We start from the raw sequence: 14,989 nt of genomic DNA, 5'->3' as shown, positions 1-14,989 counted from the left end.
TAAAATTATACAAACATTCAAAAAACAGAAAATGTAAGTTATTAATTTTAAATAGGATTATAAATTTTTTATATAAATAATGATACCATCTATTTATATCCTCTATCAATATTTTCATATTTAGTTTTGATTATGCTTATAAAGAAAAATATCCTTTGATTTACTTATATTTCAAGCTCATACAGACGTATATTAAATAAGAAGTTATATATGCTTGTATTTGAATTTCTTTGTTATTATAATTAATATGAATGCGCGATTGTATATAATTTGCACACATAAGTGTGTAAATGCTAGATGAAATAACGGGAAATACTGTTGAAGATAGTAAGTAGTAAAGGAACGTGATGTTAGATGAAAATATTAGTCGCAAACTTTATTCCAGTTTTCATTTGTTTTTCATAAGCGCATGTTTACACGTAAGTACTATCAAGAGCTCGGAGTACTTGAATTTACAGCCTAATAGGTGTCACTTTTATTTAATCTAATGAAATATAACGTCGACATACATACGGGATATTTCTTCGGCTGCAGTTCTCCACCAATGCCCTATTATGAGTGCAATTTCTTTTCGTAATTTAGTCGTACAATTAGCAGCCGTACAATCTTTAATGTAATGTTCGTCTCAAAGTGACTGTTAATTTTATCCATATGGAAAATAGGGATTGCCATCGTTGGTGAGTAGCAAGTAACAAAGCACACCTCGAATCTTTTATTGTCACATCAATTCTTAAGCAGCCGGGTTATTAGTTTGTCGAGGAAAAAACTGTTGCTGCATTTGTCAGAATACCAGAAGTAATACCAATTACACACATTGAAGAAGTTTACGTTTATTTCTTTATTTATTTCTTTTTTTTTTTTTTTTTTTTTTTTTTTTTTTTTTTTTGTATAATGGGCACGTGTATTGTCTCGCGCGATTAGGCGTAATAACCATTTCAATGATACGCATCGAGCGAAGATTGCGCAATGGCAGCTAGAAAGTAGCTTCTATGGAAATTCACTCCTACATAGATACTTGAAGAAGCAGATTAAGGAGCGAGCTCGTAGTTTTCTACAGCTTTATCTCGATCCTACGTATAATAGTGCGATCTACATTTATGGATAAACGCCTCGTTGCCTCAAACAAGGTCGGCCCTTGGTCCTTCTCGTTTAAAACCCTAATCTGGAACGAGTTATCATTTATAGAAGGATGAAAAATGTGAGTATAGTTGAAGCGAATATTTTTACGAAGGAAAAGAAAAGAGGTGGAAATTTCCTATGCGTTTTCTCCAGTACCATGCTAAAACGATTATTTAAAGAAAGATCGACCGAATTAGATATATATATATATATATATATATATACATAAAGAGAGAGATAGCCTATTTTCTATTCATTTTACATTTGTCTCTCGCGAGACAAATTGGCAGGGAAATAAAATTTCATTGCTCTCTTTTAAATTTCTCATACATCTTCCCAATTTTCCAACTAATTCTGAAATAAAAATACACCCACTTTACAGTAAATTATAATATTATGATTTGTTTAAAAACTTTATTTAAAATATTTAAAGTACATAAAAAGACGTAGACTGTGTTTTTTAATCTTAAATAAAAATTTTATTTTGAAAATCATTCGATTGTTCACTAGATTATTCGATTGTTCATTAAAACTCTACTTGTAAGTTTATTTATAACGCATTTGTACCTATTCAATGAAAAGTTACTTTTTCTTAATAAATTCATTAATTCCATTAAATAATATTTTTATATAATGTAAAATAAATAAATAGTTTATGTTATAATTTAATATTTAGTAGCGTATTTCCTTGTAAATCTTTGCATAAAAGAAAGACTTTGGATTCCTTTGACGTGACTTTTTACAGAGCCGAGCATCTTTTTATGATTAGCAAGCCTTATTTTAAAGTCTGATTGCATTAAAAATTTAGAATTTCAAGAAAATTTATAGCTTACTATATCTTATTAAATTCATATTCCTACATAAAAAAAAAAATATACTTTTCCATTTTCCAGGTTCGTATTTAATGACCATGATTTTAGAAATATCATCAAGAGCATTTTTGTAAATTTTTAAAAATATAAACGTTAAACCTTTATCCAACCGTTTCTAATATTTTGTTTAATAGAGAACTCAGGGCAATATTTAAAAAATAATTTACACGCTTAAAGTACCTATTTAAAAAAATTATTAGCAAAAAATTTCTTGAAACTTCGACAAATTTTTATCGTAATTGAAAATAGCTTGTTTTATTTATTTCACTTTTCAATAATTATAATCGTAACGTTCGATTATAATTTTTTATAATATTTTATGACAACTGTTCCGTTTAAAATAAAAATATCAAATATATGTAAAAAAAGTTGTTTACATTTTATTATTTCTATAAAATAGTTTTTTTTCGCATTTTTTACTGCTTCTATTAAATATTTTATACGAGATTTATTATTATAATTGCATTAGATAGCGTAACAGATTGTGCCATAATAAGTAGAAGAGTCAACAATCTATTAATGTTTTATTTGATTGTATAAATCTTAATACACGTTTAAGTAAGTCGTTCTTAAACTTGTTTATCTTAGTGTAAATAATATTTTAAATTATGTTTTCTTGCTTTGTATTGAGTTTTTCATAATTTTATAGAATATTCCTAAATTTTCTAAACATTATCTCCAAGATCATTATAAACTAATATGTAAAAGCAATAAATTTTTGTAAACTATAAGTTGAATTGGTTGTAATATAATAATATTTATCGATGCTTTTTAAATTTTAAAACTTCCATATAGATAATCATTCATCGTGGGATCGTATCATGTACGATTCGTTTCATTATTTCTTTACATCGATTAACAAATTCCTCAAAGAACGTCATTTTGATTATGCGTTAGCGCTTTTATATATTTTTTTCTTTCCCCTTCAATCAATGAGTCTAGTACTTTTTAGTAAGAGAATGTTCTTGTTACTTTTTAATTATCAGCATTAACTTGGTGTAATCAGTATCTCGGCATAACTAGTGCTCTAAATTATAAAATTTTTCGTTATTCTAAATGAGTTTAGTCCACTGATTAACATTATTGGTTATATTGAAATACTTTATTTATAATAGTTAAACAATTTTAACAAGACCTTTTTCATTTTTTATAAGTATTATTTGTAGTAAGTTATTAGGAAATTTGCGCAGGCGCCATAATACTCTTAAATATATCTTGAAATTCTATCTATTCATTCCGCATTAATGTTTCTGAATCGTCGGCATTTCTCACAGCTTAAAAATAAATGTATTTTTAAGCATTGCAGCATATTACATTAATTTTTCGTTTTGTAAAGTTACAATAGATACTCAATAAAGTAAAACATTCCTAAGTGAAAAATGAAAAAATACAAAGTAAAAAATTCCTGTTTAATAGCTTAAAATTTTTTAATTTTGTATAAATTCTGTCGAACAATAAAGAAATTTAATAAAAATATCAATAAGATGTATTTACAAAAATATAATAAAATGTTTTAAATGTAATTGAATATTTTTCAGATAAATATTTGATAAATTGCTTACGTAGATATATATTATACAAATAGAATAGAGTGTTCCATATTCAAACAAAAGCGTTGCTTTGAAGTTTTGAACAATATTTTCACTGGCACTCGGTCGTCTATATACGTCTACAATATAAGTTTATAATAATAACGTATTAGCCGTGTAGAAAAGATGTTGTAGAATCGCTTCGGCAAATTATACAAATGTTTTTAAAAATAATTCTTTAATGCAATATTTATAATCACATAAATTTAATAATTAATTTAGCACTTACAAATTAGTTAATTTAATATGATGATAATATTAACTGCGTCGCTTTGTTTAATAAACTGCATTCCAACACGAAACGATAATTTGTTTTAAAGTGTATTGTGAAACGCTTGCATATTACATATTTAGAATATATATTTTTTACGATTGAAAAATTCATAATAGTAAAGTTATATATTAGAAAGGTTATTTAAAAATTCACGATAAAAATTACTTACCGAATTGATTGTGTAAGACGATAATACGTAAAAGTAAAATTTCAAAAATAATAATTCATTATAGTAAAGAAAATATTTTACGAACAACTGTATCCATGATTATGACAAAACGTTGTATGCCTCACTACTGGGTGCAAGCAAACTTGAAAATTGAAACTAAAATATTATAGAATTTTTAATATACAAAGATGAAGTTTTTATTTTAATAGCCTGTGCGTTGGTAAGACACGAACAAAAATACTTCTTTCAATATAAACCGACTATTTTAGAGTTGTTTTACAGTGCTTTTAAGTAAACTTAATAATTTCAGATACTATATTGTGATTTTACAATTCATGCGATTATCTGGATCAATATTATTATTCTTGTATTCTTTTAAGTTCTAATTCCATCACATTATAATTATAATTATATTACGATTAAATTCAATTATTTTGAATGTAAATAATGAATGATAATTTTATTGTCGTAAAAGGGAAAAAGTTTAAAATGTCAAGTTCAGAAATTTTATAAATTTGAATTAAATTATAATTTTACAGCGACATAAAGAATTACAATATCTTACCATTTTCTAATAAAAAATTTTCTCTAAAAATTGTGGACAGTTGAAATTAATCATTAATCTGCATTTATATTTTTAAATTATTTATAATTTACCTATTAAATTAAATATGCCCCGAAATTGTTTTCTATATATATATATATATATATATATATATATATATATATATATATATATATATATATATATAAGATACATAAAAAATTTTCATACGTTGAAATAATCGTACATAAAGGAAACATTTTTTTTTAATTTTGCATCATGTAATAATAATTTCAATTTTAATTAAATCAACATTTAATGAGCCCAGATGAGAAATGAACCTTTGAAGTATCTTTTCAGTTTTCTCTCTCTCTCTCTCTCTCTCTCTCTCTCTCATATTTTTTTTCTCCTTTCTCTTTTATTAAATCTTGGATATTATTTTTTATGATTGAAAAAAATAAGATACAAAATGTCTTTCAAACTTATTTTTTTTTTCAGAATCATTTGCATAATGTCATCTTTTCGTCAATCCTAAATTTCATAAATATGCGTAAGCTATATAAAAATATAATAAATGAATATGTGATGAATTGCAAGTTATGAGAGAGCATTATTTATATAATTTATTTATTTTATCATATAAAATTTATTGGAAAGTAAAATAATATATATTAGTTGAAACGTTGTCATTTTTAGAGATTCTGTATAATAGAAAAAAAGAAATTTCAGTAACCAATCAACTGTTATAAGTAATTTTCACAAAATTTTGTTGCACAATTAAAATATATTGAAAAAAAAAAACGGTAAAAGTTTAATTACGACACATTAATAAATAGGTATGATAAATTTAGTATTTTAATCAAATTTAATATCATCCATAAAATCGAATTAACTACTGACTAGAATGAATTTTATAATATTTAAACTTTTAGTATAGTTAAAAGAAAATTTAAAAATAATTAAGAAATGTTTTACAACTCTCATCACCGCTAAGTATTTTCATTCATTTGGCTGCGCATTAGAAAATTCATCAGAACATTTTCATTCGCATTTTAGATTTTCTTCGTAAATAGTAAAGTGAAGCTTTTATACGCGAGATAATTATTTTCCCGTCAAAATAACGAATGGAGCGTGATGATTCATTCCCTTACCGTGGAGAGAAAAATAAAATCTACTTCAAATCCATAAGTACGGTGTTTTATCAATGTTCTTTCTCCCCTACCATTAATGAATACTATTTATTTGCGTCGCATTTATATTGATTAAAGGCTCCTGATTGAAGCGCCGACTTGACTATTCAGCATCAAAATATGCTTGAAGCAACCGATCGCTTTCATAAGGAAGTTGCACAAGGAGAAGCGCAGGGCGGGTCTGTGGTGCCTTTTCTTTAAGGAAGGTCACCGTATATACACATTGTAAGCCTTGATTATCGTCACGTTCGCCCAACTCAATTAGATATGCTTAGGAGCACCATTAGATATTTAAGAGTCGCACTGGTGAATTGCTTGCGTCGATTTATTCAGGGCTAATCATTATTTAGTGATCGATTCTACCTGAGATTATACCTCACATACTAATATCATTTTCCTCTTTGTTCTGTCCAAAATACAAAAATAAAATTGAAACTTGGTAAGTTTGAAAATTCGTTTTCAATTATATCTAGCGGCGATGGTACTTACAACTTTTTCCACTTCAATTAAAAGCTGCAGTCAATGTCGAAACGTCGTTACTATGTACGAGTTTACATGCTTGTTTTTAACGTACAGACAATATAATTATATGCATAATCTAATTGTTACAATAATATAGATAATAAAATTCTCAATGAGAAATTTTTTTTTTATTATTAGTTGAATAAATGTATCGGTTCTATGTCAATATTATTAAATAAATTATGGTATAAAATTAAAAATGAATATTATCAAATTAAATATAAAGCGAGCGATTATATTATTAAATTTTAACTTTTTTACGTCGCCTTTATGTGTGAAAATTATAAAAAAGTTTTGCTTTAACTTCGATTACAATTTAAATTCATATAAATTAGAATCTTAAAATTTTCAGGACACGCATTATTGACATATATCGCATAACATCATATAAACAGTATTTATTTATGATTAAGCAACTATTTGCCAGTCAATTAATGATAAAAGCTCGAACGTCAATTCTTATTCTCCATAACTTTTGATTTTAATTAAGTGCAATTCGATAAATGTTAATTATATAAAAGAAAGTTAAAATGCAGGTAAAATTAAATAATTCAACAATTAAAATGACAATCAAAATGCAATTAAAATGCAATAATAAATAAAACTAAAGTAATAAATATAATATTATGATGATAAGTATTTTTTAATTTTTAATTATAAATAAATTATTATCATAGTATATATTGTTTGTTTTTTAAACTTCAATTAAAATGTATGTGTATCATAAAAATCAATGTGTTGATTTAATTATTTAGTTTGAAATAATTACTTCTAATTATTTATCATTTTTGTAATTATTTTTCATTCGTGGATTGTTCATTTCATTCATATTGAAACATAATTTAATGTACTTGCTTCATCATTAATTTACGATTAAAATTTAATTATAAATTTTTAACGATTATATTGTATTTCTTTTAAAATTAATTTTTCAATGAAAATTTAAATGATATTAAATAATATTAATTTGCCAAATTTTCAAATTTAATAACAGATATCCTGTAATCATATTCTTTATAGAAGTCAATAATTATTGCAACTCAAGCATATTATATTGCATATAATATAATTTTCTATAATATGATGATATAATCTGCTTTTAAACAACATAAAAAATTTTTCATTAATAATTTAGCCTTTCAGTATTTTAAATTGCAGTATTATTTTCATTAATATAAAATTTGAACTTTAAATTTATCTACCAATGCATTATATTGCAATAAACTAAGTGCAATTAAAACTCTCTTAGGAAATTAAAAATTCAAAGACTCGTTAATACGAAGGAATGACAATTTAAAATGAAAAGCTATTTTATTTACTTTTCATTTATTTATTATTATTAATATGTCAGATTTTAAATGAAAATCATATAATTTTGTCAGATTTGAGAATACTTCAAATTATATTGACGCTTTTCACTACTATTTCACTTAATTCACCTTAAAAATATTCATCTTATACGAAAATTAAATAATTTTGCGTTAAAGTTGGAGGGCTGTAATATATTGCTTCATAAAGCTTAAAGTAAGCCTAGTCTAGTGTATCGAGATAATAATAATTAATTATTCCCTATCCATTAATTAAGTTCTATATATTCTTTATATTTTATATATCCTTTATTTATTTATTATTTAATAAAAGCTAAGTTGAAGTAGTTATCCTGACATTGAATTGACTGAACAACATTTTAGGTTACTCGGAGCTATATCGGACTATTTCAGCATCGAGCAAAATCTGTGCCCCAAACAATATAAATCACATTATAATTCGTTGACTCTTTTCACGTCGTTTTTTTTATAAATTTAAATGCAACCTGTCAATTAATGCTCCGAAGATTGACACACAATCGATATATTGCTTATATTTAAATTAAGTGTATTGCCATTCATTGTTCGTGCGATATACGAGTTGCATTCCTTTGTGCTGTTTAAAAAATTCTATTGTTGTTGCGTTAGTTTAATGGAGATGCGTATGAGAGTTGATGAAATTTATGATAAAAATGTTTTTGTGCAAAATAAAATGAAATAAATTGACTTGCCTTGATTCGACGAAATTGGGATTTACAAGGTTTTTGTAGAAAACAAAAAAAACAAAAAAAAAAAAAAACAAAGTTTTAATTCATTAGTTTATTTTAAATTCAATTCTTATATTTACAAATTAGAATATTATTGAATATAAATACTATAAGTTATACAGAAGTTCATGTCAATAACTTGTAATTGCACTTCTAATTATAGTACAGTACAGTATATTCTTTTTATTAGAAATATTTATTTTGTTGAATAAATTGACATAAATAAGAATCTCGGCTTTTGCTTCTTCAATGATACATTAGATATGCCATACATAAAATATTAATAGCTCAGAATATAAAAATTAATCTTTCCTTATAAAGTTACTTTCTCGAATACAAGTACACCGAAAAATGTGATGTCACTTTTTATGTTTTTTATTAGTAATTTATATGTATATATTGTGGACTTTGGCACTGATTACAAATCTGACCATAAAAGAGTATCATCGGAGTGATCAAGAGTAAATTGAGTTAAATTTCTGAGATATCTTTGTAGGTGAAAAAAGAAAAACTTTTATTTTTTTTTCACAAGTCATAACTTTAAGATAGGACGTAATATAAATGATTATGGCTCAAAATGAAATTTTAAAATTATCATTTATATAACAAATTTGGATAAAATTTATTTTAAATAATTTATATGGAAAAATTACATTCTCTACAAATAGTAATAAATTTTTTTAATTTACTGTTCATTGTAATGCACTTGTCATTTAAAATTGTAACAATATAATAATGGATTTGTTGTATACATACTTATAAATATTTATATTACGAATTATTATATTATGATATGAATTTTTAATATTGTTTAGATTTTAGAATAATAAAGTTACATTTTTATTTTCGACGTTTTTTAAGGAATATGTCCTAATTTCTATTATGATGTAATCGAAAAATTTGTGGTACATATTAATAAAAGATTATGACTTAAGAAAATATATAAGAAATGCAGTTTTTTTTTATATTTGTAGGATAGAATATCTTGAGAACGTGATGTCACGTGTAGTTATTACAGTCAGATTACAGTTCAGTACGTAACGTTATATAAAAATCGGATACCTTGCTATTCGAACATAAAGAAAAATGATTATTTGTCGTATTAGTGTTTCATGCAACATTTTCATTTTATTATTGATAAGTAAGTATTTATTACATATTTTCTTGGTATTATTTCTTAGGCAGAAAAACCTAAATTATTTCTAATATGGTGGAGCATATATGCATGAGTTGTTGAAGTTGAACGTAGTTTGATTTTTCAAAGGTTAGACAAAAAGTTTATAAAAATTTTTAATTTATCGATTTTTAAATTTTCTTAAATCTTTAAGTTTGAAAGACTTTTAATTATAAGAGTAATCCTTGCCGATAAACTACAAATTATTCTGTAAATTTTACCTAATTTAATTCTTAAAAAATTTGACTGAATTATATGTCTAGTTTACAATTACAATAATATATATATATATATATAAATTTACAAGTGTCGCAACTCTTACTTAATTAATTATAGTGATAATACATATTTTTATGTGTATTACGTATATCAATAAAATATTGTCCTTATTATTAAATGTATCGCTGTTATTATTCTTTTTAAATGGTTAGTTGTAACTTTCTGAAAAATTCATATAAATAAAAGTATACATTTACTGTGAGCGATAATAAAAAAAAGAAAAAAGAAGCATTATTATTGGATTTTAAGAGTTACGTTAATACTTGATAAATTTACTATCGTTCTTCGATTATTTAAAAACTTTTTAATATTACAATAAGTACTGAACATTTACTTTAAATTGTTTTATTAACTTTATTAATATGAAAATTAATAAGTCGATAAATTAGCTCAATAGATTATACTTAGAAATATTGTCGGTTTCATCCAAAAGTATCAATTGATTCAAATAAAGTACATAAAGCATTTCTTTTAAGGAAGCTGGGGAAAATTTTTTAAAAGTTTTGTAGACACTTTGATGAGAATTAATGCCTCTTCGTAGGTTTTATAATTACACGTGCGCGAGTTTACATAAGATTATATAAAGCAGACAAGTTCGTCTTTAAAAGATTTTATTCAGACTAATGAAATGCACTCAATATATTTCTATACCAACGCTAATAAGATCGAACATTTAATGTAGGTTTACTTGTGTGTTTTTTTAATTAACTACGGCGATTAATTAAGAATAATTAAGTGTAATTATATATATATATATATATTTGTTCAGCTTTATTCTAATTGTAATTTAATCAAAATTTAAAAAAAAAAAGACAAAGAAAAAAATGGAAAAAACGCCAATATTCCTTGACGTAAACATGATTTTATTAAGGTCGTGTTTACGGAACAGTACATTTATGCGAATAAAAGTACTATGAAATTTCATATGTTTGTTTTGAGCATATGCAGTTTTAATTCACAAAGACGATTGCTTAAGCGCATCTTAACGAGGGAAAATGTCGAAGAACATGCCTCTCAAGTTGTCTTTATTACACACTAAATTTATGTATGGCCATTTACCTTAATATAGCGGAAGATCCCCTAGTGTATAGAATTTAAGCGCCATCTTCTCATTGCGTATGAATTTTAGCATAACTTAATAACTTAATAACATTAATTAACATTAATTAATTAATACATAATTTACCATCGCCCTTCGGATCAAGATCGTCAAGTGCCTACGAGTGTCTACGTTCCCGACAGTCGTTAATAATAAATATTTACACGCCGCGAGTCGGTGAGACGATCTATAACTATTGTCAAGGGAGTAATAGAATAGAAGAGCGAAATAGTTTTTACGCTAAAAACGAAGTAAGTAGTTGGGGAACGTACAGAGCGCATTTGCTAAGAAGTTTTGGTCATTACGTGTTTAGTGTGATTCTGCCGTGGCAGGTACGTAAGTGTGCGCACACGACACTTTGCCTTTTCATTAACGAGCCAATCTGATTTCGATTCGGCGGCAGCGTTCGAAGGACCACGGAACTTCGCGTGTGTCCTTCGCATACATCGACATTTCAGGGTTTCTTTTATCTGGCCGCTCATGTGATGTCGTGGTCGCGAGTAATAATGGCCCAAGTCCTCTGCTGTCGCGAGATAAAATCTCCCGGCCGATAAGAGCACATTCAATCAGCCTGTTGCTATTTCCATATACTATGATATATATATATATATAAATAGGAGGTGCACAGTCTTTTTTTACGGCCAAATTGATGGACGAAGCGGCGATACAGATTTTCGAATTGGCCGAAATTGTTTAGTTTGCATTTTTCAAGAAAAATGCCTCCAAGCGGCAGAGCTCGATTCGCACCAATTTTTTTTCTCCGTTTTCACGATTAACTATTCAAACCCGAGGTTCAAGTAAATCACTCAATATTCACCGGACCTAACGGAAGCGTTTCGTTCGACTTCCTTATATATTCCATTTTCTTTCCACGTTTTTAAGAGTTGTCGACTTTTACTTAGTAATTGACTATTATTAATGACAATACGTCATTCAAACTCTAAACCATATCAAAAAACATTTCTCTTAAATGACCTTCAAACGACGCTATACGAGAGAGAGAGAGAGAGAGAGAGAGAGAGAGAGAGAAAATTATTTCGATCGTTTTGTTATGTACCTTTTCTATGCCGTACGCTTTGGTTATTGCAATTTGCATTTGAAGTATCCATTATTTTGTAATGTCAATGCAAATGCAATTGCAGTAGGGGCAGAGAATAAGAAAGACATGGCGTGGCAAGGGGAAATAACGTTACAATAAAATTAATCCGATGAAAATAGATATAGAATACTGGGCGTCCTGGCTCCTTAAACGAGTCCTCCAAGAACTCCAATGCAAGATTCCAAATATTCCGAGTCCCGAATGAAAAATCTTTCGTCTGGTGAGGACAAGGAGCGCTTCACCGACCGCACCTTTGTAGATTTGCGCGGGACCCGATGTTACGGCATTATTGTGTTTCTCCGTAGCAGCAGCAGCTGCTGGTGGTACTGCTCTCTCTCTCTCTCTCTCTCTCTCTCTCTCTCTCTCTCTCTCTCTCTCTCTCTCTCTTTCCCAGGCCTTTATACACTAAATTTATACACTAAATGGCGTTGCATCGTGAGCCGGCGATCGTGAGAATGATGAGGAAGAGAGAGGGGGGGGGGAGGGGAACTACGCGGCCTGTATCGGTCGCGTTTCGCGCCTGATCGTGCGCAACTCCTCATACACGTCGAGTGCGAGTAGCGAGTGGCGAGTGCGAGTTCGAGCGGGAGAGGAGATATGGCGATAGAACGATGCGTGCGTGCGGGGGGAGGGGGGGGGTCGTTACGGCACCGACGGGGCAGGAGGGGAGGCGCCTAGCCACGGCCGGCTTTACCTTCGGCGGTGATGACGGCTCTAACTATTTCCCTCGACGAGCGTCTCCCCGCCTCGGGAGCCGGAGGCTCGGTAGAAATCGAGGAGACCGTGCCACGAGCAGTGGTGCAGTGTCGTGTGAGCGCGCGTTACGTCCGACGCGCGACGTCTCTTCGCGACCGGGAGGTAGGTGGTGTGAGCCAGTGCCGGCACAACGGGGGCTTGGCCGCGCGGTCCAGTCTTCCCAGCTACCGAGTGTGTCCAAGCGTAGCAGCGGTTTTGAGGAGACTCAGCGGGCCGTCGTTGATAGAAGTCGCCAAGAATCGGCAACTGGAGAACATTTATTAATAGCTAGCGAGAATTTCACTGGCCGATGTCGGCTATTTTCGGCCGTAGCGCCATTTCGCCATCGCCGGTTCAACGATTTTCAAGGGCCTCGGCTCGCGCCCTCGATTGTTTCGGTAGGAAGTCCCTAAGCTGGAGAGAGTAAGAGAGAGAGAGCAGAGAGCAGAGAGCAGAGAGCAGAGAGCAGAGAGCAGAGAGCGTGTGTGTGTGTGTTTGTTAGTGGCTCGGGAGAGATGCGCGAACGGAAGGGATACGACGTGTGCCGCGGCGCCGCTACCGTTTGATGTAATGCTCGATATGCTCGACCAGGAGGTCGGTGGCTGTGCCGGACTGTGCACCGGATCTTCCGTTTGTCGCTCGGTTAAAGCTTAAAAGCAGCAGCGATATTAGAGTTTGTACGAGTTGTGGGTTGAAGGTGAAGTCCGTGTCTCGATGGACCGCGACATTCGCATTAGGTGGACTGTATAAAATTTTTCAAGTTTGTCATTACGTGTGGCTGGAGGGAGGCCTGGGGCATGGTGGGGTTGTAACAATAAATGAATCGATAACAAACGATTATACTATTATTTACTTACTGATTGTTGTACGAATCTTCGTACACTTGGTTTCGAGTAACAACAAGCACTCCGAACGGTTTATTTATCGTTTGTGATGCTAAAGCGCACGTGTCGTTGCTGCTTTATTATAAGTATAAACTACGCGCACTCGAGCGATAAAGCGATTGATTTCGAATTAATTAACGCGATATAGCTCGTCATTATTAATTTATATTGTTCATTAAATTAATAAGAACTCCCAATGGTCAATCGAAGTGTTCGTAATTACGAGAGTCGTATAATTTTATCCGATTAAAATTAGAGACTTTACTAGTAGTTATTTCCTAAACGTACGACTTATCAAGCATATTAAATGATTACGGATTTTGAAAAATATTTTTACGTAAAGCTGAAGTTCGTGTCTTTCATTGCTGATAAATAAATGCGCATGACAGTTTAGGCCACAAAGTTTATAATTCTAAGTAATATAATAAGAAAGAAATCTTTTTAATTTAAAAACTTTGTGTACGTCACAATAAGTGATATTACTGTTTATTTGTTTCTATTGTATGTTGAGTGTTCAGATGATAATTCCTTTAATCCTCTTTTTTAAACTTTTTAAACTTGTAAACTTGGTTTGAGTTCAATTACAGAGCGAATAGTTTCAAAAAAAAAAAAAAAAAAAAAAGCAAAAAATACATTATTAATTTATTGCAATACTAAGATACGTCGAATATTTTCTCCACCAAATAATATATATTCAATTATGTAGCATACAACGATGTTAAAAAAAAAATATTACTTTTATAGAATACAAAATTGCATTCTATATGTAATAAACCTGTTAATTAAAAAAATTAGCACATGCAGAGAGAAAGAGAGTGTGTGCGAGAGAGACAGAAAGAGTGGATGTTCTTATTCAAGTTATTTCTAAATACTTTAAGCATTTTATTAGAATAAATATATTTGTTTAATTAGACCTGCCTGCCTATTAAGCATTTATTCGTACGTGTAATATTGATGAGTATTTAATATGTAATAGGACTGAGTAAATACATATGAAATAGAATTGACCCTGTAAGAGTAAGTAGTCTTAATACCGACTAATTTTAAAGTCCAAATATGATTTCTATTATTATTGACATTAGTCATTGAGGAAATTATTAATAATTATTCTTGATGAAATGATAAACTTACGAGAACATAACTCAAATTACCTCTTCATCAATACTGTTACTTCTGCATTCTTTAAGTATGACCGATATTAGGTCTATATTATTAAGTTTAATGTGTTTCAGAATTAAGTAAAACTTAAACAATATAAAATAAGTTTTTCTTGTATTAAATTATAAACTCTTTTTTGACTTTTAAGGCTTATAAATTATATTACATTTTTTTTTACTTCTTCGTTTCCTTTTTAAGTATACGTGTG

This window comes from Ceratosolen solmsi, unplaced genomic scaffold, assembly GCF_000503995.2.
Source record: "Ceratosolen solmsi marchali unplaced genomic scaffold, CerSol_1.0 scaffold15, whole genome shotgun sequence".
In the NCBI taxonomy this organism is placed as follows: Eukaryota; Metazoa; Arthropoda; class Insecta; order Hymenoptera; family Agaonidae; genus Ceratosolen; species Ceratosolen solmsi.
The sequence above is the reverse complement of the archived record's forward strand: the minus strand, read 5'-3'. Positions refer to the sequence as shown.